The following is a 24,672-nucleotide window of genomic DNA, read 5'->3' as shown; positions in this document are numbered from 1 at the left end:
GCTCCCACTGATTTCATTTTATTTTACTATGTTCTATGTTATAATAGAAATAATGCACTTTAATAATCCTGACACCATATCAATCGTGGTGTTGTGATAATTGAAGCGCTAACACCAGTCATTGCCCCGACAAATTGGTTGCGGAGACCACATCCAACGCCAAACCCCCCCAGCTTGCACCAAACCTCCGCACCCGCCTCACACAATTTTTTTGCATCCAACATTTCTGTGAGCTGTATGAGTAAGTAACTTAAAATTAGCTTGCCCTTTACCTTTTCCCTCTTCATAGGGCATTATATACTAATAGATATTTATCTAATTTTCAGCATTTACCATGCATTTTACTCCTGATGATTGGCTATAACGCCATGAAACACACTGAGTTTTCAAATAAGTGCAGACATGCTCGCCCAAATTACACATTTTGATATTAATGTTTACCATTTGCACATGTACTATGTAAATATATCTACATGTTTTAAATCTTGTATGAATTCTATTTTAATTCATTCATGTATTGATTACATCAATTATGTCCATTGATTACCTATATTAAATATGTTGTATACATTTGCTGAGTAAATCTTTTATGATTACATTGTTATATTTTCTGAATGATTGATATTGATATATTATAATTTTTTTCTACAATCATGGATGACCGTATGAGATTGAGATGTTAAATCAATACAGAGAGATGTAGTATTCTATACACAATCACATGCCTCATGTAAAGTCTAATTTCCTTTACTCTTCTATATGTATATGTATGTTATTCGTGATGTTCAATGATTTTTACACTTATGATTTTATCAGTAACATTTACATTATATTGTGTTTTGTTGTAGCCTTGATGAAGGGAAGATTCTTTGACCCCTGAAATGCATTGGCTATTTTTTAGGTGGAAACAAATCAATTAAAGGAGTTGTAAAGTCTTATGTTTTTTTCACCCTAATGCATTCTATGCATTGAGGGGAAAAACCTTCTGTGCTGCAGCTGTCCCCCAGAGCCCCCCTGTCAATCAAATCCAGTGACACAGGAGTCGGGAGCAAGGCCGAGTCTTGCTGTATGTGTCGATGGATGCAGCAGCAGGACTCGTGAACGTGCGGGCACAGGTGCCCCCATGGAAAGCGGCTCTCCGTGGGGGCACCCAATAAAGAGGAGGGGTCCAGAAACGCTTCTGGGGAAAAGGAGGATCGGGGGCACTCTGTGCAAAAGCCTTGCACAGAGCAGGTAAGTATAACATGTTTGTTATTTTAAAAAAAATAAAACCTTTACAATCACTTTATATTATCCTTTGGTCTGGCGCTCCTTTCATTTGTGTATTTTTTTTTTCGGTATCCTGCTGGGGTACCTCGCTGTCTGTTGTGAGCAGCCTAGCCTGAGCCAGGGAGCTCTTCAAATGTTTTTTTTTCTCTCTCACAACTTTGTATGAGCTCACATCAAGGTCCCTGTGCCTCATGGATGTTTTTTTTTTTCTTCATGCAACCTGGTGCTCAGAAAATGACAGAAGAATTTATTACCAAGGGAAATAACTCCACCCGAATAGACACTGAACTCACACCAGTAAAAAGCTGTGAACAAAAATGCCACCAAAAACAGGTAGAATAGGAAGAATGGACCAACAGCATAACCTGGTCAATAAAAAAGTACACTGGGTGAAACCCCAGGAGAATAGATCCAGAGTAAATTCTGGGCAAAATAGGTTCACCAGGACACCAAGTAATTTATAAAAGAAAAGGCCCAAGCCATACACGCTCAACCCTGGGAATCAGGGAGAGAAGATACTATGGTAAGATTGAGGTTGCCACAATAGGATATCAAATCAGATTGATAACTCTGTGTCACATCTCAAAGGATATTTAAAAAGGCTCCTGAGACTGGAAACAACCTAAAGAGACCAACCCTGAAGTCAGTCTGACTAGCTAATGGAGAGGGGTGCTCGGGAGGCACCCTTACTGGGAGAGACAAGAGTGATAACATACTTTAACTGTTGACCCTAAACATCAGAAGTGTAAGGCCCTGTACACACGATCAGTCCAAACTGATGAAAACGGACTGAAGTTCAGTTTCATCAGTCCAAACCTACCGTGTGTATGGCCCATCAGACTTTTGTCCTTCAGACCAAAGTTTGAAAACTTGCTTTAAAATCAGACTGATGGACTGATGACCGATCGGTCAAAACCGATGGTTAGTATGCAAAAGCATTGGTTCAAAACCCGCGCATGCTCAGAATCAAGTCGACGCATGCTTGGAAGCATTGAACTTCGTTTTTTTTAGCACGTTGTTGTGTTTTACGTCACTGTGTTGGACTTGATCGGATTTTGAACTGATGGTGTGTAGGCACATCAGACCATCAGCCTTCAGCCTTCAGTCCGTTTTCATCAGTTTGGACTGATCGTGTGTACTGGGCCTCAGAGAATGAGTAAGACCTATCCACTAAAAAACAGTGTAGCACTACCCCGAAGGAGCTGCTGGTTTGTTTTGGGTGGCATGTTACCTCATGGCTCCTCTGCCGTCTAGGGGTGTATGGTGAATGTAGCATTAATGGGATGTGCACGACAGGTGTCTTTTTCTGTGCTCTTTTTCTACCCAGTCGGGTAAAAACAATAAAACTTGTGGTGATAGAAGAGTTGAAGTAAAAGGAGAAATAGCAGATTCAGGTGTAGCAATAGGGAAACAGTCCTGCTTCCAACAACACTTAGTCTTCTTCGTCACTCCAGCCGGAGTGGGTATAGCGCACCCGGACAGGCCTCTCCCACTGACCTGGTAGCCAGAGTATCACTCGGAACTTCAGACCCTCCTTAGGATTGAGGTAGCGGAGGTAATCTTCCTTTATAGACTTTGGCCTGGATCTCCTTCAGGTAGTTTTCAGGTTACCGACTGACATGGGGCCAACGTCCAGCCTTTCAGTAATCAGTTCCCTTGATCCCCGGTGGATTGTCGAGAGCCTATTGGATTGCCAGCCTCTCTTGGCTCTCCTCAGATGGACTCCCCACCGAACAGCTTCTTCTCACTGGGAACACGCTTGGGATCTTCTCAGGATTGGGGACCCAGTCGATTACTGGGGCCCCTCCACAGCTTTAAATGTTCTGGACCAACATGGTCCCGGAACCAGGAACACTAAGTGGCACATGCACCCCGGCCTGGGAGGCCATTTCGCCGGGGCACCGTGATGCAGTCACCCTAAGAAGAAGAGCCCAGACCAATGGCGTCTGTATCATAAATACCCTCCCTGAGCATGCACAGCGAGGAGAAACCCTCCTGATAGGCTGCTGGGGAAAACCACCCAAACCTCGACTCCATTGCTGCCACCTATCGTCCTGGGGTGGGAACAGCACCCCAGGGACAACAGAATAAGCCCACAGCACAGCCAAGCTGAGACAGAGACCCAATTTGAACAGATTAACTGGATCAGAGCTAACTAGCTCTCTGATCCCCCTCTAAAATTTAACAAAGCACCGGTATTTGGAAGTAACCAGGCGCTACAACAGCATAAAGTTTATCTGGGTACTGACAGAAAACTTTTAGTTTTCCATCCGACCCGCTTAGGTCAAGTGAACTGTTCATAAAAAGTTTAAAAATGCTTATTAATAAAAATACTGCATACATTATGTATATATATATATATATATATATATATATATATATATATATATATATATATATATATATATATATATATATATATATATATACTGTGAGGGGGTTAGCCCGTCAGCAGGTGTGTGTGACCCCCTGGATGGGTTCAGCACACAAAAACAATTAGGCACAGCAGACGATGGTAGGAGGAAAACAAAAAGATGTGGATTTTATTTGAACTATATACAAAACAAATGTGACAGAAACAAAAGAAATACAAAAAAAAATCCTGGTCACTTGACCGCTTACTAAACACATCGGTGTCCCTAACTAATGCCTGGGTACAGCCTAGTGCTGCCTCAGTCCCTAACTCCCTGCTGGTTAGGCCGTGTACACACGGTCGTTCCAAATCGATGAGAATGGTCCGACGGGCCATTTTCATCGGTTCACCGCTGAAGTGGCCTGATGGTCTGATGTACGTACACATCATCGTTCCAAAAACCGATCGGGTCAGAACGCGGTGACGTCAAACACACGACGTGCTGAATAAAATGAAGTTCAATGCTTCCAAGCATGCGTCGACTTGATTCTGAGCATGCACGGGTATTGAACCGATGCTTTCTGTACTAACCATTGGTTTGGACAGATCGGGCAGCGGTACATCGGTTCGATTTTAAAGCATGTTTTAAAATTTTGGACCGAAGGACAACGGGCCGATGGGCCGTACACGCGGTCGGTTTTGACCGATGAAACTGGACTTAAGGCCATTTTCATCGGTTTGGACCGACCGTATGTACAAGGCCTTAGAGTTTTGGCAATAGTAGCCACACAGGCTTTGTCTCACCGCACAAAGATCACTCCACAGACTATTCACACAGGTCTGGTTCCAGGTTGGAGCATATCTCTTAGCATGCTGGGAGTTTTTGTAGAGGACCCAACGAGCCCACCTGATACAGCTGGGCTCATCAAGTCCTCCCAGCAGGACTCCAAGCACTCCCCCTATAGGTACAAACTGGCATAAAGCCTGAACCTTCTGAAAGTAGAGAGAATGCAGAATATAACGGTGGTAATGGCATTTTTTTTTAAGTCACAAGATATTAGCGCTACTTTTTATTAAGTCTATTGTTTTATTAATAAATACAATCAAACCAACTTTAGTACACACACACTAATAAAATTATTTTGTTGGCTTGTAATTTTAACATAAAAAAATTATAATTTTCAACATAAAAATAAATGTTAATTCATTTACTTTGATATTTTAGGTACCTTACTTAATTTTCATTAGTTCTTAAAACACCCCTTTTACATTTACAAAAATAATGTATAATATTGAGTAATCTAGACAAAACTTTTAAGTTATGTGCATTTCCATATTCTAATTGAGTTGAAATTGCAGGACGCATGTTTGCCAAACGTGCAACCAGGGGCGGATCCAGAGTCTAATCTTGGATGGGGCACTGCCAAAATGTTTGCGGGCAATTTGTAGGGGCAATGGCTGATGTTGGCATATCAATCATGACGACACTATGGTTAATATAAGGTCAGGATGATTGAAGTGCATTACTTCTATTATTTTTTTTTCCAAAGTATTTTATTAAGATTCTATTATTACATTGTAATATAAAATGAAACAGTTCAACTCACCATAATGCCGAATCAGCAGGAGCCCTAAGCGTGTCACTTGCCACCGTCGCCTGCCACCAGATGGGGATTGTCACTTGCCACAGTTGCTTGTCACCAGATGCAGATTGTCACTGCCAGTGGCCAGTGTCAGTGTCCCTGTTGTCCCAGAGTGAGGTAAGGCAGTGAGAGATGATCTCATCTCTCTACTGTCCGCGCCTGCACAGTAATGACAGTCTTCTTTTAGATGCAGAAATGCAGGGATGCAGAGGGGTGGTGAGAGACAGTGGCGTCTCCAGCTTTCATATTTAGGGGAGCACATGGGGGGGACATGGACACAAGTAGGGGGCAACTATAAAATGCAATTATATATACACACCCACACACATATAAATACACAGGCCCAGATTCTCAAAGGTCCTAATCTGGGCCGTCGTATCTATGCGACTGATTCTTAGAATCAGTTATGCATAGATAACCATTAGATCCGACAGGCGTAAGGCTCTTACGCTGTCGGATCTTAAATGCATTTTTTTTTTCACCGCTAGGTGTCGCCTCCGTCGTTTTCCCCGTCGAGTATGCAAATTAGCAAAATACGTGAATTCCCGAACGTACGCGCGGTCGACGCGAAGTGAAGTTACGACGTTTAGGTTAGATTCGCGATGCGTAAAGTTGCCCCTGCTATATGAGGGGCAACCAATGTTAAGTATGGCCGTCGTTCCCGCGTCGAAATTTAAAAATTTACGTTGTTTGCGTAAGTCGTCCATGAATGGGGCTGGATACCATTTACGTTCACGTCGAAACCAATGACGTCCTTGCGACGTCATTTCGCGCAATGCACGTCAGGAAATTTTAGGGACGGCGCATGCGCAGTACGTTCGGCGCGGGAACGCGCCTAATTTAAATGATCCACGCCCCCTACCCGGCTCATTTGAATTAGGCGGGCTTGCGCCGGGGGATTTACGCTATGCCGCCGCAACTTTACAGGCAAGTTCTTTGTGAATAAAGCACTTGCCTGTAAAACTTGCGGCGGCGTAACGTAAATGACATACGTTACACCGCCGCAGTTTTACGCCCAGATACGAGAATCTGGGCCACAGTGTCTTGAAAAAGTATTGGTGGTTGCAGCCAGGTGGAGGGGAGGATAGAGTGGGACCAGCCAGGTGGAGGGGAAGACAGGGTGGATGCAGCCAGGTGGAGAGGAGGACAGGGTGGGAGCAGCCAGGTGGAGGGGAGGACAGGGTGGGAGCAGCATGCAGCAGAACGCGACCAAGATGAAGGCTGAGGGACGGACAGCTGTTAAGCTTAAAAACTATTTTGTGACTATTTTGTGACACAAAAATGTAATGTTATAGCCGGTTCGGTTTTTGAGATTATTTGAAATTAAATTCAGATTATGTAACATCAAGCCCCTTCCCATTTTGCACCCAATTTTATAAAAATTTAGAAACAAAGATAGTATTTGTTTGTACTGGATTTGTGCTGATTTGTGCTGCAAAAACTAACATATGTGCTGGTTTGGTTTCAGACATATTGCACAGTGTAGTTGGTGAAACCTCTCCCACTTTTCACCACATGTTATTACATTTTAAAAAACAATTATACAATTTGTTTGCGCTGCGTTTGCGCTGACTTGTACCACAAAAACAAACTTTCTGTTTGTCCATTTTTTGAGTTATTAGACATTCAACGTTAGATTATGTAACACAAAGCCCCATCCACGTTTCACTATGTTATTACATTTCAAAAACAAATATACCACTCAAAGTGGCACATAATTGTAAAGTGGAAGGAAAATTATAAATGGTTAAAAAAATTACAAATTAATATGTGAAAAGTGTGGCGTGCATTTGCATTCATCCCCCTGAGTCAATACTTTGTAGAACCACCTTTCACTGCAATTACAGCTGCAAGTCTTTTTGGTTATGTCTCTACCAGCTTTGCACATCTAGAGAGAGTGAAATTTTCACCCATTCTTCTTTGCAAAATAGTTCTGTCAGATTGGACGAAGAGCGTATGTGAACAGCAATTTTCAAGTCTTGCCACAGATTCTCAATTGGATTTATTTCTGGACTTTGACTGGCCATTCTATCAAATGAAAATCATTTGATCTAAAGTTAAACCATTCCATTGTAGCTCTGGCTGTATGTTAAGGGTTGTTGTCCTGCTGAAGGTGAAGCTCTGACCCAGTCTCGGGTCTTTTGCAGACTCTACAGGTTTTCTTCAAAGATTGCCCTGTGTTTGGCTCCATCCATCTTCCCATCAACTCTGACCAGCTTCCCTGCTGAAGAAAAGCATCCCCACAACATGATGCTGCCACAACCATGTTTCACGGTGGGGATGGTGTGTTCAGGGTGATGTGCAGTGTTAATTTTCCACCACACATAGTGTTTTGCTTCTAGGACAAAAAAATTATATTTTCTTATACATATGACTAGAGCACCTTCTTCCATATGTTTGCTGCCTGGCTTCTCACAAACTGCAAACGGGACTTCTTATGGCTTTCTTTCAACAATGGCTTTCTTCTTGACACTCTTCCATAAAGGCCAGATTTGTGGAGTGCACAACTAATAGTTGTCCTGTGGACAGATTCTCCCACCTGAGCTGTGGCTCTCTGCAGCTCCTCCAGAGTTACCATGGACCTCTTGGCTGCTTCTCTCATTAATGTTCTCCTTGCCTGTCAGTTTTGATAGACGGCCATGTCTTGGTAGGTTTGCAGTTGTGCCATACTCTTTCCATTTTCGGATAATGGCTTGAACAGTGCTCCAAAGATGTTTTAAAGCTTGGGGAATTTTTTTTATAACCTCACCCTGCTTTAAACTTCTCCACAACTTTATCCCCGGCCTGTCTGGTGTGTTCCTTGGCCTTCATGATTCTGTTTGTTCACTAAGATGCTCTAATAAACTCTGTGGACATCACAGAACAGCTGTAATTATACTGAGATTAAATTACACACTTATGGACACTATTTACTAATTAGGTGACTTCTGAAGGCAATTGGTTCCACTAGATTTTAGTTAGGGGTATCAGAGTAAAGGGGGCTGAATACAAATGCACACCACGCTTTTCAGATATTTATTTGTAAAACATTTTGAAAACCATTTATTATTTTCCTTACACTTCACAATTATGTGCCACTTTGTGTTGGTCTGTCACAAAAATTCCCAATATAATACAGTTATGGTTTTGGTTGTAACATGACAAAATGTGGAAAATGAATATTTTTTCAAGGCACTGTATGCTGCATTGGCAGCGGAAAACAAGCATATTGGTATAGGGTCTTTTTTCATATAGAACTCTAATTTTTTTATCAGAAAGAATGATTATGGGACTCATTTATGTTTTTTAGCCTGAGCTACCCTGAAAACCTAAAATATACTTTTGAAGTTTTTCAGAAGATCTTATTAGAACTAGATGTGGGGAATCAATCTTCAAAAGTTAACACTTTAACTGCTTGCTGACCAGCCACCGTCATTTTACTGCGGCAGGTCGGCTTTCCTGCGCAAATCGCTGTAGGTGGATGTTGGTATTTGCACAGGCGATAGCGGGCGTGTCTGCTTCCGCCTTGTGTCGTGGGAGTGTGCCCGCAGATCCGGCGGACTCGATGTCCACTGGCGACCCATGATCATGGTATACAGAGGCAGAACAGGGATCTGCCTATGCAAACAAGGCGATTCCCCGTTCTGCCAGATGACATGTCAGAGATCTTCTGTTCCCAGTGATCAGGAACAGCTATCTCTGCCATGTCTCATAGCCCATCCCCCCTGCAGTTATAACACACCCAGGGAACACATTTAACCCCTTGATTGCCACCTAGTGTTAACTCCTTCCCTGCCAGTATCATTTAAACAATGATCAGTTCATTTTAATAGCACTGATCAATGGAATAATGTCATTGGTCCCCAAAAAGTGTAATTTGAGGTCAGATTTGTTCACCGCAATGTCCGAGTCCTGTTAAAAATCACAGATCGCCACCACCAATAAAAACCACAGGAATGATCAAATACCACCAAAAGAAAGCTCTATTTGTAGGAAAAAAATGTGTTTGGGTACAGCATCGCACAACCGCGTAATTGTCAGTTAAAACATGAAAGTCTAATGAGTCAGACAAAAATAGGTTTAGTTGACAGTACTTAAAAAGCTGATGCAAATAGTCGCCTCAATTTTTACAGTGCACAAACACAATACAATACCAATTTTTGGTAAAATATAAAAGATAAGGTTGTGTCAATCAAATAGATACCAAATATTTTGTGACACAAAATAGCTGGTGCCTGTGAAAAACTATGTTATGCAAAATGTCCAATTGATAATGCTTTAAAAGCCTTTACAGCTCATCAGTGTAGACTTAATAGTTAAGTTTGGCCCTAAAATTACTGGGCCAGATCTACAAAAGGTATACGCAGGCGTATCTACTGATACGCCGTCGTATCCCTGTTTCTATCTATGCGGCTGATTCACAGAATCAGTTACGCATAGATATTCCTAAGATCCGGCAGGTGTAATACTTTTACACTGTCGGACCTTAGGATGCAGTACCTCGGCCGCCGCTGGGGGCATTTCTCGTCGAAATTCTGCGTCGGGTATGCAAATTAGCACTTACGGAGATCCACAAAGCGGTTTCCCTTCGTGAAGTCTCCGTAAGTTGTTAGTTTGCAAACGCAAAGACAGGGCTGCTTTTACAAAGTGTAAAGTTAGTACACCATGTAAAAGTAGACCCTTCTTTCCCGCGACGCTGTCAATTTTTTTTTTTCCGCCGCATCTCTTTTTTTTCCCGATGCAACTTTTTTTACCCGGCGCGATTCACAAAACTCGGGGCAACGTAACTTCGCGCAAAGCACGTCGGGAAAATCGCGTCGGGAGCATGCACAGTACATCCGGCGCGAGAGCGCACCTAATTTGAATGGGACTCGCCCCATTAGATTGGGCCCGCCTTGCGCCGGACGGATTTAAGTTACACCGCTGAAAATTTCTAGGTAATTGCTTTGTGGATCGGGCACTTAGGTAGAAATTTTGCGGCGGTGTAACTTAAATCCCAATATTTAAGTTAAGCCCGCTGTACGTGGATCTGGCCCACTGTTCTCACTACAGCATGTATGGTGATACCTAATATCTGTGGTGCTATTTCATTTGTGTGTGCGCTCAGCACTTGTGTTTGCATTTGTAGCTGTACACTTCTGGGCTCATACTTTACAGAGGAGATCAGCAAATAGATGTTCGCTGATCTCCTTATCCTGACATCCTTATCCCAGGAGGAACAGATAAGCATGGGGGATTCGAAAGGGGATTTGCAGGTTCTCCACTATGTAAAAATGATTGGGCATTTTCCCACTTCCTTGACTGCCTGCTTCCATTTCCAAGTTTACACATAGAGAATGATAATAAAATAATTAAACATCATAACGAGTCAGGTATATATAAAATATAGCATATGAAGTGGTTATACTTACATTTACATTACATTTACAGATGGAGCCCTATGCTTCTTTTTGAGTAATTAGCACATTATTCTTCGGTTCTAAAAAATATCCTGTAATGTACAGAACTCAATAGCTCAAGCTTTGGTTACACACACAGTTAAATAAATTAGAGGAGTGACTCTTTCCTCTTTCCTGTATCTCCTTGCCTATAGTATTCATGTAAAGATGAACAAGTATTCTATTTAAAAGAGACCAAACACGATAGCAAACATTAATATTCTTTGTATTCTCTCTTTAGAAAACCCATGATGTTTTGTCAAACCCGTGTCATAGGTACGCCCTGTGATTATTATTTATTTGTAAAGTAATATATTTGCTTAAAGACATTACATTTAGACACATTTACAGACATATACATTTAAAAAGTAAATAATTTTTCCTCAATTGTTGTAGTTCAATTTTAAGAGCCAACATTTTTCCTAATTAAAGAACAGCTGGCTCTTGCATGAACCAGTGAGCAGGCAATGAATATCAATCTTCACAAACCTAAGTTTTGCCATCTTTATATTACACAGGTTTATTACTTTTCCTGTTATGTATTTGTGCAATATTATAGCTCCACCAAGAAAACATTATATCTGATAGGGAGAACCCAGTGACACACGGTCTGCATATACAATTACCTTAGAAGTTAGATAAATATGTAGCACAAATTCTGCCAGACAGTTCAGTTTGATTCTTCAGGACTGGTTTGTGAAATCCATAAGGAATTTAGTAGCTTTCATTCCCAACATTACCTAGGAAAATTAACTGATGAAAGGATCAGTTGCTATGGCAAGAGCTCCAATGCATTTGTTTGAGTTTTCTGAAATATGCCATATGTGCAGTTTGCTATTTCTATCTATGGAATTTGTAGGCACATAATATTTGGGGTACAAACCAATACTGCTAATGCTAGCTACCTCTTTTAAATAAGCTTCTAGGTGATTGTATTTCTAATGAAGATGAAAAAAAAATCGTTGGTTAATAGTCAAATAGTGAAAAACACCTGTTCTGCATTGTCTATAGGTACAGAACTGTATGATACCAAATATGCTTTACCCAGGCGTATGAAAGTTTGAAGTTTATGCTGATTCTTTCTTTGCCTTTTGTTTTACTGATCACAGAGCTGGTTTAAAAAGGCACAAAAAGGTAATATGACAAGAGCCTGTCAAAGTGATACTAAACAATATCTTTATTTTCCAAATACACTATATTACCAAAAGTATTGGGATGCCTGCCTTTATACGCACATGAACTTTAATGGCATCCAAGTCTTAGTCTTACAGACATGGAGTTTGGGGTGGAGGAACTTGACTTGCCTGGATAGAGTCCTGACCTCAACCCGATAGAACCTTTGGGACGAATTATGCCGCGTACACACACACGATCGGTCAATCTGATGAGAACGATCTGATGGACCGTTTTCATCAGACCAAACCGATCGTGTGTAGGCCCCATCGGTTATTTATCCATCGGTTAAAAAATTTGAAACTTGTTTTAAAATTAACCGATGGATACCTAACCAATATAAAAAAAAACGATCGTCTGTAGGCACGTCCATCTGTTAAAAATCCACGCATGCTCAGAATCAAGTCGACGCATGCTGGGAAGCATTGAACTTCATTTTTTTCAGCACGTCATTGTGTTTTACGTCACCGCGTTCTGACACGATCGTTTTTTTTAACTGATGGTGTGTAGGCACGGCTGATCATCAGTCAGCTTCATCGGTTAACTGATGGAAAAATCCATCAGACCATTCTCATCGGATTGACCGATCATGTGTACAGGGCATGAGCAGAATGCCTTCTCGCCCACATTAGTGCCTGACTTCACAAATGCAATTCTGGAAGAATGGTCAAACATTTCCTATAGACCCACTCCTAAACCTTGTGGACAGCCTTCCCCAACGAGTAGAAGCTGTAAAGGGTAGTCTAACTCAATATTGAACCCTACGACAGAAGTTCATGTGCATGTAAAGGCAGGTGTCCCAATACTTTTGGTGATGTTGTGTATAATAAAATAATTTCTAACTGTGTTCTTTTGCCAATAAAACAAGAAATTGGTCACACACTGGAACTCCAACTTATCTTGATGTCATCTTTATTGTCAAAAGGGTCAGACAAATACAGGCAATAGTAAATGCGTTTCACAAGCGATAGCTTGCTTGTTCACAACAAGGTGTTCTTTTGCCACCTTGTAACATCCTGCATAAGCTCCAGAAACTCTTATTTTCCCCTTCTCTTCTGACGAACAGTGGGCGTTGCACACTACACATCCCATAGTCTTTAGTCCTGAGTACATCTCGGGAACAAGCAAAAGAGGATAGCTACATTGCTACATAAAGTGAGACTATGGAGAATGAATGTAACCACCCTCTAATAGGAAGTCAGATCACAACAGTAAAAAAGAAATTTGGAGATTTAGAGGAGACTAAGAGCAATAGAAGGAGTTAAACAGACTAATGCTCTGTTGGCAGTATGCAGGCAATTGCTGTTTTTCCTCCATTCTGTAGGTGGCGCTGTGTTGCTGGGAAGAACAGTTCCTCTGAAGGCTCTGTAAGTGTCACCAGGGAAGCAGTGGTCCGCTTGGTCCGCTTGTACACTGCAACACTAGGTAACCTTTGGTGGCCATCTTTAGTATGGACAGTGTTAATAAATATCATTGGCCTGATGAATTTGGCACACATTTACAAGTAACTAAAGTAGGTAGAGGAACCAAAATTGTCAGGGACAGTGAAAAAGTCTCAGGGAAAGGTTCCTGCGTGAGAAGGGAGAGATTAAGGACACCACTGTATGCTCTGCTCTTCACTGGTCTCTGGAATTACTGCATAAGACCTGTGCAGCTCTTTCAAGTGCTGCTTGTGCTACCACTCTGCCAGGCAGCTGCCCTAGTAAAATATGGTATGCCTGTGTAATATTGTTTGGTGCTGACAGTTTTACAGTGGTACTGTGGTTGCTACTTTAAGAATGTCTGGAATTGTTAAATCATGTGTTCTGCTGCAGTTGCTACAGCCACAATAATAGTGCTAATGATTGCAGATTTTTTTTTTGTTATCTGTTTCACCTGCAACTCTCTTATACAAAAACTGTTCAACCTGTTTCTAGACATTGTTTGTTGTTCCTTCCACGTGGGTACCAACCTCCTGGCCCTGCCCACCAGTAGTCATGGGCATAAATAAATGTGAGACTCAGAGGTCATCCCAATACTTAAAAGAGAAGTATGTTTGTTTTTTGTTAGATTCAAACTTACCTAGGTGAATGCTGCATCTGTCTCCCACCGCCTCTTCACTGATAACTGAGCCACGAACACCGCCTATGGCTTGGTTCTCTCACCTCCCCGAGCGGAGAGCTGCTGCCTGTCAGTCAGCATCTCTCCTGCTCTGCTCCTCCATGCTCATTTGAGCACTGAGCTGTAGAGGAGCGGGGAGCGGCCGTCTTAGCCTTTCAGCAGCTCGCTGAGACGCCTATCAGTCCAGGCAGCTGGTGAATCCAGACTTCCTAAGGAACCAATTGCACTTCATAGGAAAAGTCCAGCCAAGTGAGTAGGGATGAGCCGAACTCCCCCCCGTTCGGTTCGCACCAGAACCTTCGAACGGACCGAACGTTCGCGCAAACATTTAGAACCCCATTGAAGTCTATGGGACTCGAACGTTTGAATTCAAAAGTGCTCATTTTAAAGGCTAATATGCAAGTTATTGTCGTAAAACGGGTTTGAGAACCCGGGTCTTGCCCCAGGGAACATGTATCAATGGAAAAAAAAGTTTTAAAAACGGTCGTTTTTTCTGGAGCAGTGATTTTAATGATGCTTAAAGTGGAAAAAAAATTCCTTTAAATATCGTACCTGCTGGGTGTTACTATAAGAAAAAAATCATTTAAAACTGCTTGCGGCTTTAATGTAATATCTGCAATATGGATGAAAATCATTGAGAAAAATAGCATGGGTTTCCCCGCCCCCCTCCCCCCAGGTCATTACCAGCCCCTTTGGCCCTATATACTTTGAACAGCAGTATACAGGCGGTGCAAACAAGACAGGGGGCCAGATTCACAAAGAGATACGACAGTGTATCTCCTGATATACCGTCGTATCTCTGAGTTCCGTCGGTCTGACCTATGCGCCTGATTCATAGAATCAGGTTCCGCATAGATCTCCCTAAGATCCAACAGGTGTAAGTGACTTACACCGTCGGATCTTAGGCTGCAATCTCACGCTGTCTGCTAGGTGGCGCTTCCGTTTGTTTACGCGAGGAATATGCAAATGAGGAGTTACGCCGATTCAGAAATGAACGACCGCCTGGCGCTTTTTTTTATGTCGTTTGCGTTCGGCTTTTTTCCGGCGTATAGTTACCCCTGGGTCTATGAGGCGCAGCCAATGTTAAGTATGGCCGTCGTTCCCGCGACAAAATTTTAATTTTTTATGTCGTTTGTGTAAGTCGTTCGCGAATACGGATGGACGTAATTTGCGTAAACGTCGAAACCAATGACGTCCTTGCGACGTCATTTGGAGCAATGCACGCTGGGAAAATTTCCGGACGGCGCATGCGCTGTTCGATTGGCGCGGGGACGCGCCTGATTTGAATAGTACACTCCCCCTAGCCGCGGAATTTGAATTCCGCCGGGGGATTTACAATACGCCGCCACAAGTTTTGAGGTAAGTGCTTTCTGAATTAGGCACTCGCCTCAAAAACTTGCGGCGGCGGATCGTAAATCAGATAGGTTACGCGGATCTAAAGATCCGCTAACCTATCTGAATCTGGCCCAGGGACTGTAGGTTTGTTGTTAAGTATAATCTGTTTGTAATTTTGAACTTGTACTTTTTTAAAGTGTAGCTCCAGCCAAAAAATCAATTTTTTAAGCTTTTTGGAAAACATAGAGCGGGGTTATCACCCCTGTAACTTTTGTTTTGCTGTCTGTGTGCATCTGTTCAGAAGATTGCACCTCACTTTCTGTCCCAATGACAAATGATTGTTTGAAAATTTGGGTTTCTTGGTGCCCCTCGGCCTCCTGACTGTGTTTTAAAGGTTCAACTTCACATCTATGCGATGCATCAGAGTATGTGCCTTGCTGCAGAACAGCCTAATAATTGGATAATTAACTGCCTGCCACCCCTCAATAGCACCAAAGTGCATGGGTCTTTTTTTAATTTTATTTTTTAATGCCGCTGCATCAAAATGCATGGTGCTTTTGTTAGCATGCATTTTTATTTTTGTGATTTTTTTTTTATTTACATACATTATATATATATATATATATATATATGTGTGTGTAAATAAAATAAATATCACAAAAATAAAAATGCATGCTAACAAAAGCACCATGCATTTTGATGCAGCGGCTTTAAAAAATAAAATTAAAAAAAGGCCCATGCACGTTGGTGCTATTGAGGGGTGGCAGGCAGTTCATTCATCAAATGAATAGGCTGTTGTGCAGCAAGGCACATACTCTGTGCGTGTAAATAAAAAAAAAAAAAAGAAATCACAAAAATGCATGCAACAAAAGCACTATGCATTTTTTTTTAAGTATCGTGAGAGAATTGTGATCTTCATTCTAAGCAAAAGAATTGTGATTCTCATTTTTCCCAGAATCGTGCAGCTCTACTGGCTTTAGGAATTAATATGAGAAACACCAGCAAATCTATTGACGTAGCTTTAGGTGCACACAGTACAGAGGACACAGACAGTACACCACGTGAAAATACTGCAGCTAGCACAATCACCTGCCTGCCTGTCAGTAAATTAGGAAGAGCGGATCTAGCTAAACTCAATACAGTGTATAAATATATATACAACACCTGGGATGCATATATATCCTCTACACACTTTAACTCTAATGCCGCGTACACACCATCACTTTATGTGATGAAAAAAAATGACGTTTTTAAAAACGTCACTTTAATTGACTGTGTGTGGGGGAAAACGTCGTTTTATGTCTTGTAAAAAACGACCAAAAAAAAATGAAGCATGCTTCAATTTTATGTGTCGTTTTTCAAAAGTGCACTTTTTACTTCACAGAAATTGACCGTGTGTAGCAAAAAACGTCGTTTTCTAAGACGTTTTTTCATCCACGCATGCCCAGAAGCTACTTATGAAGCAAGCTTCAATGGTAAAAAGTGGTGAACGTAACCTCACTTTGCAAGAACATTGTGAGAAAACGATGGTGTGTAGGCAACTTCGTCTTTGAAAATTGAAGTTTCAAAAACGTCATTTTTTACTTCACAGAAAGTGTCGTTTTTTTCCATCACATAAAGTGATGGTGTGTATGCGGCATAAGGCCTCGTACACACGATAGGATAGCCAGAGGACAACGGTCTGAAGGTTATTTAATCTTAGGTTAAAAAAATGAGAACTTGCTTTAAAATTTAACCTATGGACTGGTAACCGATAGGTCAAAACCGATCGTTAGTATGCAAAAGCATCGGTTAAAAACCTGCGCATCCTCAGAATCAAGTCGATGGATGCTTGGAAGCATTGAATTTTGTTTTTTTCAGCACGTCGTTGTGTTTTACGTCACCGCGTTCTGAAACGATCGGTTTTTAACTGATGGTGTGTACGCACGACGGACCATCAGTCAGCCTCATAGGTTAACCTAAGACAACGGTCCTTCAGACCGTTGTCCTCTGGCTATCCTATCGTGTGTACGAGGCCTAACTGACTAGCCTGCCTGCCTCCAAAAAATGACACTCTCTCTCTCTGTCTCTCTCGTCTCTGTAAACCACCGCAAAACACTACACAAGGCTGCCAGGGAGGAGGCCTTATATAGTGTGGGGCGTGTACAAAACCCCCTGAGCCTCAATTGGCCAAAGCCACTCTGTCTTTGGCCAATTATGGCTCTTCTTTTTTTTGCGCACTGTGATTGGCCAAGCATGCGGGTCATAGTGCATGCTTGGCCAATCATCAGCCAGCAATGCACTTTGATGCTGCAGTAAATTATGGGCCGTGACACGCCACTCGAATTTGGCGCAAACGGCCCAAAACGTTCGAATTCGACGAACGATCGAACATACGATGTTCGAGTCGAACATGAGTTCGACCCGAATACAAAGCTCATCCCTACAAGTGAGCCCAGGCTGGACTTCTCCTTTAACTACTTCAGCTCCAGAAGGTTTTACCCTCTTAATGACCAGAGCATTTTTTGCGATTCGGCACTGCGTCATTTTAACTAACAATTGCGTGGTCGTGCAACGCTGCACCCAAACAAAATTGACGTCCTATTTTTCCCACAAATAGAGCTTTCTCTTGGTCTTATTTGATCACCTCTGCGTTTTTTATAAAAGATCGACAATTTAAAAATATGCATATATATTTTCTTACTTTTTGCTATAATAAATGTAGCACTACTCCCGAAGGAGCTGCTGGTTTGTTTTGGGTGGCATGTTATCTCTATTCCTCCGCCGTCTAGGGTGTACGATGAGAGCTGAGAAGAACTGAAATGGCCACACTTTAGGTGTCTTTTTCTGTGCTTTATTACCCGGGGGGAAATAATAAAAGTAGTAGTAGTTGAAGAGGTAGGAAGGATAGTATGTAGTAGGTTCAGGTGTATAACTCCGTTCGGAAACAATTCTGCTTCCAGCGATAAAACTTTCGTCTCCACTCTAGCCAGAGTGGGTGTTGTGCACCTGGAGAGGAAACATGGAAACTTTAGGAAAGTCTCTGCCACAGACCTTCCCAAAGGTGGAGATGTATACGCTCCAGAATCCTTCTCAACACAGGATTAAGCACCCGGATCTCTCTTGAATAAACTTTAGTGAATTCAGAACTGACAGGCGACCATCATTCACCCCTTCAGTAATGGTGCATCCTTCGATGAAGTTCAAGGCCTCTCCTGAGATACCAGCCTCGTGCTCGGTACTCCTCCAGACAGGTTCTTCATCGGGCGGCTTCCTCCCTCAGGACGGACATTACAGGACCACTCTGCAACTGTAGACCCAGTCTGACTACCAGGCCTACACGATAGATCACAACCCCAATACGCCCTGACTCGCCTGCTGCCACCCTTGGCCTGGGGTGGTACAGGCAGCAATAGTGGTCACTCACAGTACAGCCATGGCTGAAACAGAGTCCCAAATTTGGCAAAAATAACACGGTCAGAGGCAACTAAATCTCTGACCACCCTCTAAATTTAAGGCAGCACCAGCTATGAAAGTAGCAGGGCGCAACATAAATATCCCACATTTATTTATTTTTTTATCATTTCTTCATCAGTTTAGGCCGATATGTATTCTACATATATTTGGTAAAAAAAAAAAAAGCGTCTACAAAATAGGAAATAGATTTATGGCATTTTTTTAATTATAATTTTTTTACTCGTAATGGCGGTGATCTTCGATTTTTATCAGGACTGCGACATTGCAGCAGACAGATTTATACAGCAATCAGAGCTAAAAATAGCCACTGATTACTGTGTAAATGTCACTGGCAGGGAAGGGGTTAACACTAGAGGGCAATCAAGAGGTTAAACGTGTTCCTTGTGTGTATTTCTAACTGTGGAGGGGGTGGGCTTACTGGGACATGACAGCGATCACTATTCCCGATTACCGGGAACAGTAGATCCCTGTCATGTCACCAGTGTTCATTTTGGCAACAAATTTCGATTTAGTTTTAGTCTTAGTCTTGGGACTAAAATGGCATTTTAGTTTTAGTAACATTTTAGTCTTATGCAATTGTTTTAGTTTTAGTCCGGACTCGCTCCCGCCACTGGCTGCGCGCGCCCACAACTGAGCGACAGCTACGGCGATTTGCGCAGGAGAGCCATTGTGCTGCTGTCAAACGACGACAGCCGGTCTTAAAGTGATTAAGTAGAGTGATCTAACTAAAACAAGATCCAGCTTCAGGGGAGAATAGGGACTCCCATATATATGCAAAAAAAATAAGACGACAGGGCGTATAAGACAACCCCCTAATTTTCTTATCGCCTAGGCCATCTTTATGTAGAGCAGGGGTGCCCAACCTTTTGAAGAGCAAGGGCCACTTAAGCAACTTGGTAATCGGTCATGAGTCACAATGAGCGGAGCGGGTGAATGGCAACCCACTCTACTTTATAGAACCCACTCTACTTTTTTAGCGGCTCGGATTGCAGGTAGACGTTTGTAAACAGACACAAGTCCATTTACATCTGTCACTCCTTAGAGGTGAATGGAGGGTCCAATTTAGTCGGACTGACTGTGTGAATGGGGCCTAAGGCTGATGCCCTGTTGTTTACCTACACCACGAGTGCAGCACAGTTCACCTGTGGCTTTCCTGCAGATCAGCTGCACTTTGCCATAGACTTCTATCATATCCTATAGGTGTGGTTCACTTTCAGAAAGCACACCAAACTCGCAGGTAACAGAAGTCTATGGCTCAGTGCAGGTAACCCACAGGCGCACTGCTCTGCACCTGCGGATCAGTTTAAAAGCAGCCCAGTAACCACTACAGAACTGATATGCCCAAAAATACACTGTGATTTTATTAATACACTTACCTTTAATAACAGTATTCAATTTTATTCCATCCTAGAGCAGGAAGTCGGGGCCACCTCAGAGGGCTCTGTGGGCCACATGTGGCCCCTGGGCCACTGGTTGGGCACCCCCTGATGTAGAGCAACAACTCTTATTTTTTAGATCCTCAGAGAGTTATTTGCCATGAGGTACCATTCTGAACTTCCAGTGACCAGTATGAGAGAGTGAGAGCGATAACACCAAATTGAACACAGCTGCTCCTTATTTACACATGAGATCTTGTAACACTAATGAGTCACATGACACCGGGGAGGGAAAATGGCTAATTGGGCCCAATTTGGACATTGTCACTTAGGGGGTGTACTCACTTTTTTTGCCAGCCGTTTAGACATCAATGGCTGTGTGTTGAGTAATTTTGAGGGTATAGTAAATTGACACTGTTATACAAGCTGTACACTCACTACTTTACATTGTAGCAAAGTGTAATATAATAAAATATTTACAAAAATGTGGGGGGTGTACTCACTTTTGTGAGATACTGTGCATGCACCCACACATATATTACATACATACATGCACACACACAAATGCACATACACATACAGGGCCAAATTCTCAAAAGAGATACGCAGACTTAACTCAAGTCTTCTAAATTTACACGGCGCGTATCTTTGCGCACGATCTTCAAAACGAGTTAAGCCCAGATTTCCGTATTTTCAGCCGTACCTAAATTAGTTACACCTGCGCATCCCCGGGCGCAAATTACGCTAGTCTCGCCGCTGTTTTTGATAGGCAAAGATGCAAATGAGGGAGTTAGGGCGATTCTCAAAATTAAGTGTGTGCGCCGTATTTTCCGCCCTGTGCGCACCTGTTAGTTTCCCTGACTAAATTTCCACATTATAAAACCAGCCCTAATTTTACACATGCCGTGGAAGGGTTTGCTGTAGGTAGTGACTAGAGCTATAGTTGAGAAGGATCTGTCTTTAAAAATGCCAGGGGCATCTATGATTCTGACGGCACTTGCCGCCTTATAGGCACAAAGGAGGAGGAGGGCACAGAGGAGGAGGATGAGGGCACAGGCGAGAGTTTATCGGCCACGGCGTGATCTTTTCCAAATGCCAGATTATGAGGTGTATGGCAACTACAGGTTTGATAGGGAAGCCTTCCTGGAGATCACCCAACTACTTCAGGAGGATCTTATCACCCCAACCATACGCTCCCATGCCCTGACACCTCTACATAAAGTGATGGCAACCCTCCATTTTTTATCCAGTGGCTCATTCCAGCGTGCATCTGGAGGTCTGGCTGGGATGGTGCAGTCGACAATGAGCCGATGTGTCCATCAGGTGGTCCCTGCCATACTGCGGCGCATGACCAATCAATTTGTGAAGCCCACCCAGGAGGAGCAGCGTCTGCAAGCCATGACTGACTTCTACAGCATTGCTGGCTTCCCAAGGACCATCGGGGCGATAGACTGCACCCATGTGGCACTACAGCCCCCCCATGAAACTGAACACCTGTTCAGAAACAGGAAAGGCTGGCATTCGATCAACGTCCAGATGATTGTAGATGCCCATGGCCTCATCTGGCACGTTTGTGCCAAGTTTCCAGGGTCGTGCCACGATAGTTACATTCTACGGCAGACCAAGATCAACCAAGACTTGGAGCAGAATGTGTATGGAGACAGCTGGCTGATTGGTGAGTGACATTGGTGTCAGGTATGCCCCCCCCATGATGCAGACATCACAAGGGGCACATGCATGACTAATATCCTCCTGTCTTTTCCCTTACAGGTGACTCTGGATATGCATTGGGACCCCACCTGATGACCCCCTTTAGGAACCCCCAAACACCCGGAGAATGGAAATTCAACGAGGTGCACATCCAGACCCGGGCAATAGTAGAGCGGACATTTGGCCTTCTCAAGTCCAGATTCAGATGCCTTGACAAGACTGGGGGTACACTCTTGTATTCCCCAGACTTTGTCAAATTATTGGGGCATGTTGCATCCTCCATAATTTTGCTCTGAGAAGGGGCCTGCATGTTGAGTTATGTCCTGACCTAACCCCCACCCAGGCAATCCCCCCCCCAAACCCCTCTACCCGGTCTGCTGAGGGCCAGGCAATAAGGAGACAACTGGCTGAAGGCATCTTTGCCCAGTAAATGGACCCTAATTATCTTTATTTTTTTGCTTTGCCAAGAAAAAATCACAGAGATTATGTGACCTTTAAACATTTTCTTTGCACATAAAATGCACATTACTTATATGACAATGAGAATGTTTTTTTTGGTACAAAACGCACATTAATTATCTCACAATGAGAATGCATGAATGCACGTCACTGTGGTCCCTAGCACAGACACATCACATGCACATCTAATTGAATTAGATCCAAGTACCCCCCCCCCTTTGGTACTTGGGAGCAGTAACGCCCCGCCACGGCTCCAATTATGTCACTGTGCATTCATACACCAATCAGGAACCTAGGATGACTTCTCCCTGGTCCTGGGGATCCCTAATCCGCCAAAACTGAGGGTGACACCCTTATGTTTTCAGGAATGCCACCCCCCCACATTCACACATCATTCACACACATAAACCAAATCATAAGTACAGTTAAAAAAAAAAAAAGTACCCCTGCAACTTAATGATGTTGCCGAGTGCTCCTTCTGGGCTGCCCACGGGCACGGCCACGGGCACGGCCACGGCCGACTGGGGGATCTTCACGGGGGGGTCTGTGCAGGGGAGGGAGTATTTTCATGGGGGGGTCTGTGCAGGGGAAGAAGGAGCCTCCCCTGGTGTCTGTCCTCCTGCTGGCCTTCCCTCCAAGGCCACGGCTATCCTTGTCAGACAGGAAGTAATGTCAGCCGTATTAGCCTGGCCAGCCCGGGTATTGACCTGCACAGCCCGGGTATTGGCGTGCACAGCCTGGGTGAGGGCAGTCACCTCCTGGGCCACGCCTGTTGTTGCGTTTTTCAGGTCCCACAAACACGTGATGACCCCCACTGAGTTGGTGGCCACGTCACCCAGTGACTCCTCATTAAACCCAGGTCATCGATTTTTTTAGTTCAGCCAGACTGCGGGTCTGCCGGGCATTGTCCCTCAACAGACTGACCGGCAGACGCACAAACCCCCCCCTGGTTTCCGGGGTCGGCCTCCTACTTGCCCCTGAGGCTTGTGGCCTTGGAGGAGGGGTTGGAGTGACCCATGGGTGCTGCTGCATGTTGGAGGAGGGTTGGGAGGGGCCACCCATGATGGTGGCCTGACTGCTGTGCGCCTCTGGGGTTCCCTCAGGGGACGACTCAAAGGTCATATCTTGGCCCATCAATATTTGCTGGCCAATAGCAATATTGTCATCTTCCTCCCCCTCATCCTCCTCCCATTCAACATCCAAATTAGGGGAGTTGTGGGCACTCCCCTCCCATGGCGAATCCTGCCCTTCTTGGGACTCTGCATCAGCCTGTCTTGGGGGTGGTGCAGCAGCCTGCCCTGATGGGCCAGCAACCTCCTGCCCTGATGGGCCAGCAACCTCCTGCCCTGATGGGGCTGCCACCTCCTGCCCTGATGGGGCTGTCACCTCCTGACCTGATGGGGCTGCCACCTCCTGACCTGATGGGGCTGCCACCTCCTGGGCTGATGGGGCTGCCACCTCCTGGGCTGATGGGGCTGCCACCTCCTGGGCTGATGACCCAGCAACCTCCTGGGCTGATGGGGCTGCAACCTCCTGGCCATCTGGGGAGGACACAAAACAATCACAGGTTGGTGGATCCACACACTTGGCACATCTTCCCTTCCCCCACCCACACATGCTAATCACCAGATAGAAATTAAAAAAAATTACCTGTCCTCATAAGAGGATCAGAGTCAAAGCCAGGCAGGCCCACCACCTGCTGTGGGTGGAAACACTGGGCCACTGCCCATTCCTCCTCACTCATCCTGACTGGGCAGGGTCCCCCTCCTCCAGTGCCCCTGGTATGGGCATGCAGCGTTGCCAGCTTGTTCCGGGACACGCTCCTCAAATCATTGATTTTTTTTGAACTCCAGCGATGGTCCTGGTCTCCCCCCCCCGCCGCATTGATCCGATCAGTGATATTTTTAAGGATCTCCTTCCTCCTGGCCGGGGTGGTGTTGTGGCTCTCAGGGCCATGGAGAAATCGCCCATATTTTATGACGCCCTGAGCAAGTATATGCTTCTCTGCCACTGTAAAATTTAGCTTCCTGCGCTTGGGGGCCATGACAGACAACACCCAGCAACAGGGAACTCACCCAAAAAACAATCAACAATACACACACACAACAAAGAAAAGAAAAACAAGCAAAACAAATAAAAAAAACAGACAGCTACTATAAATTCAAAAACAAACAGGCAAAAAAGGGAAACAAAAAACAATCACACACCAAAAAAGAAACACTTATCAAAAACAAACAGGCAAACAATCAAAACAAATAACAAATTATCAAAAACAAACAGGCAAACAATCAAAACAAATAACAAATTAGCAACAACAAACACCAACTAGACTCTCCAACTCCTCAACAACTTATCTCACAAACAAATCTTACCAACAAACA

The sequence above is a fragment of the Rana temporaria genome, chromosome 7 (assembly GCF_905171775.1).
Source record: "Rana temporaria chromosome 7, aRanTem1.1, whole genome shotgun sequence".
Classification (NCBI taxonomy): domain Eukaryota; kingdom Metazoa; phylum Chordata; class Amphibia; order Anura; family Ranidae; genus Rana; species Rana temporaria.
This window is presented reverse-complemented; position numbering follows the sequence as displayed.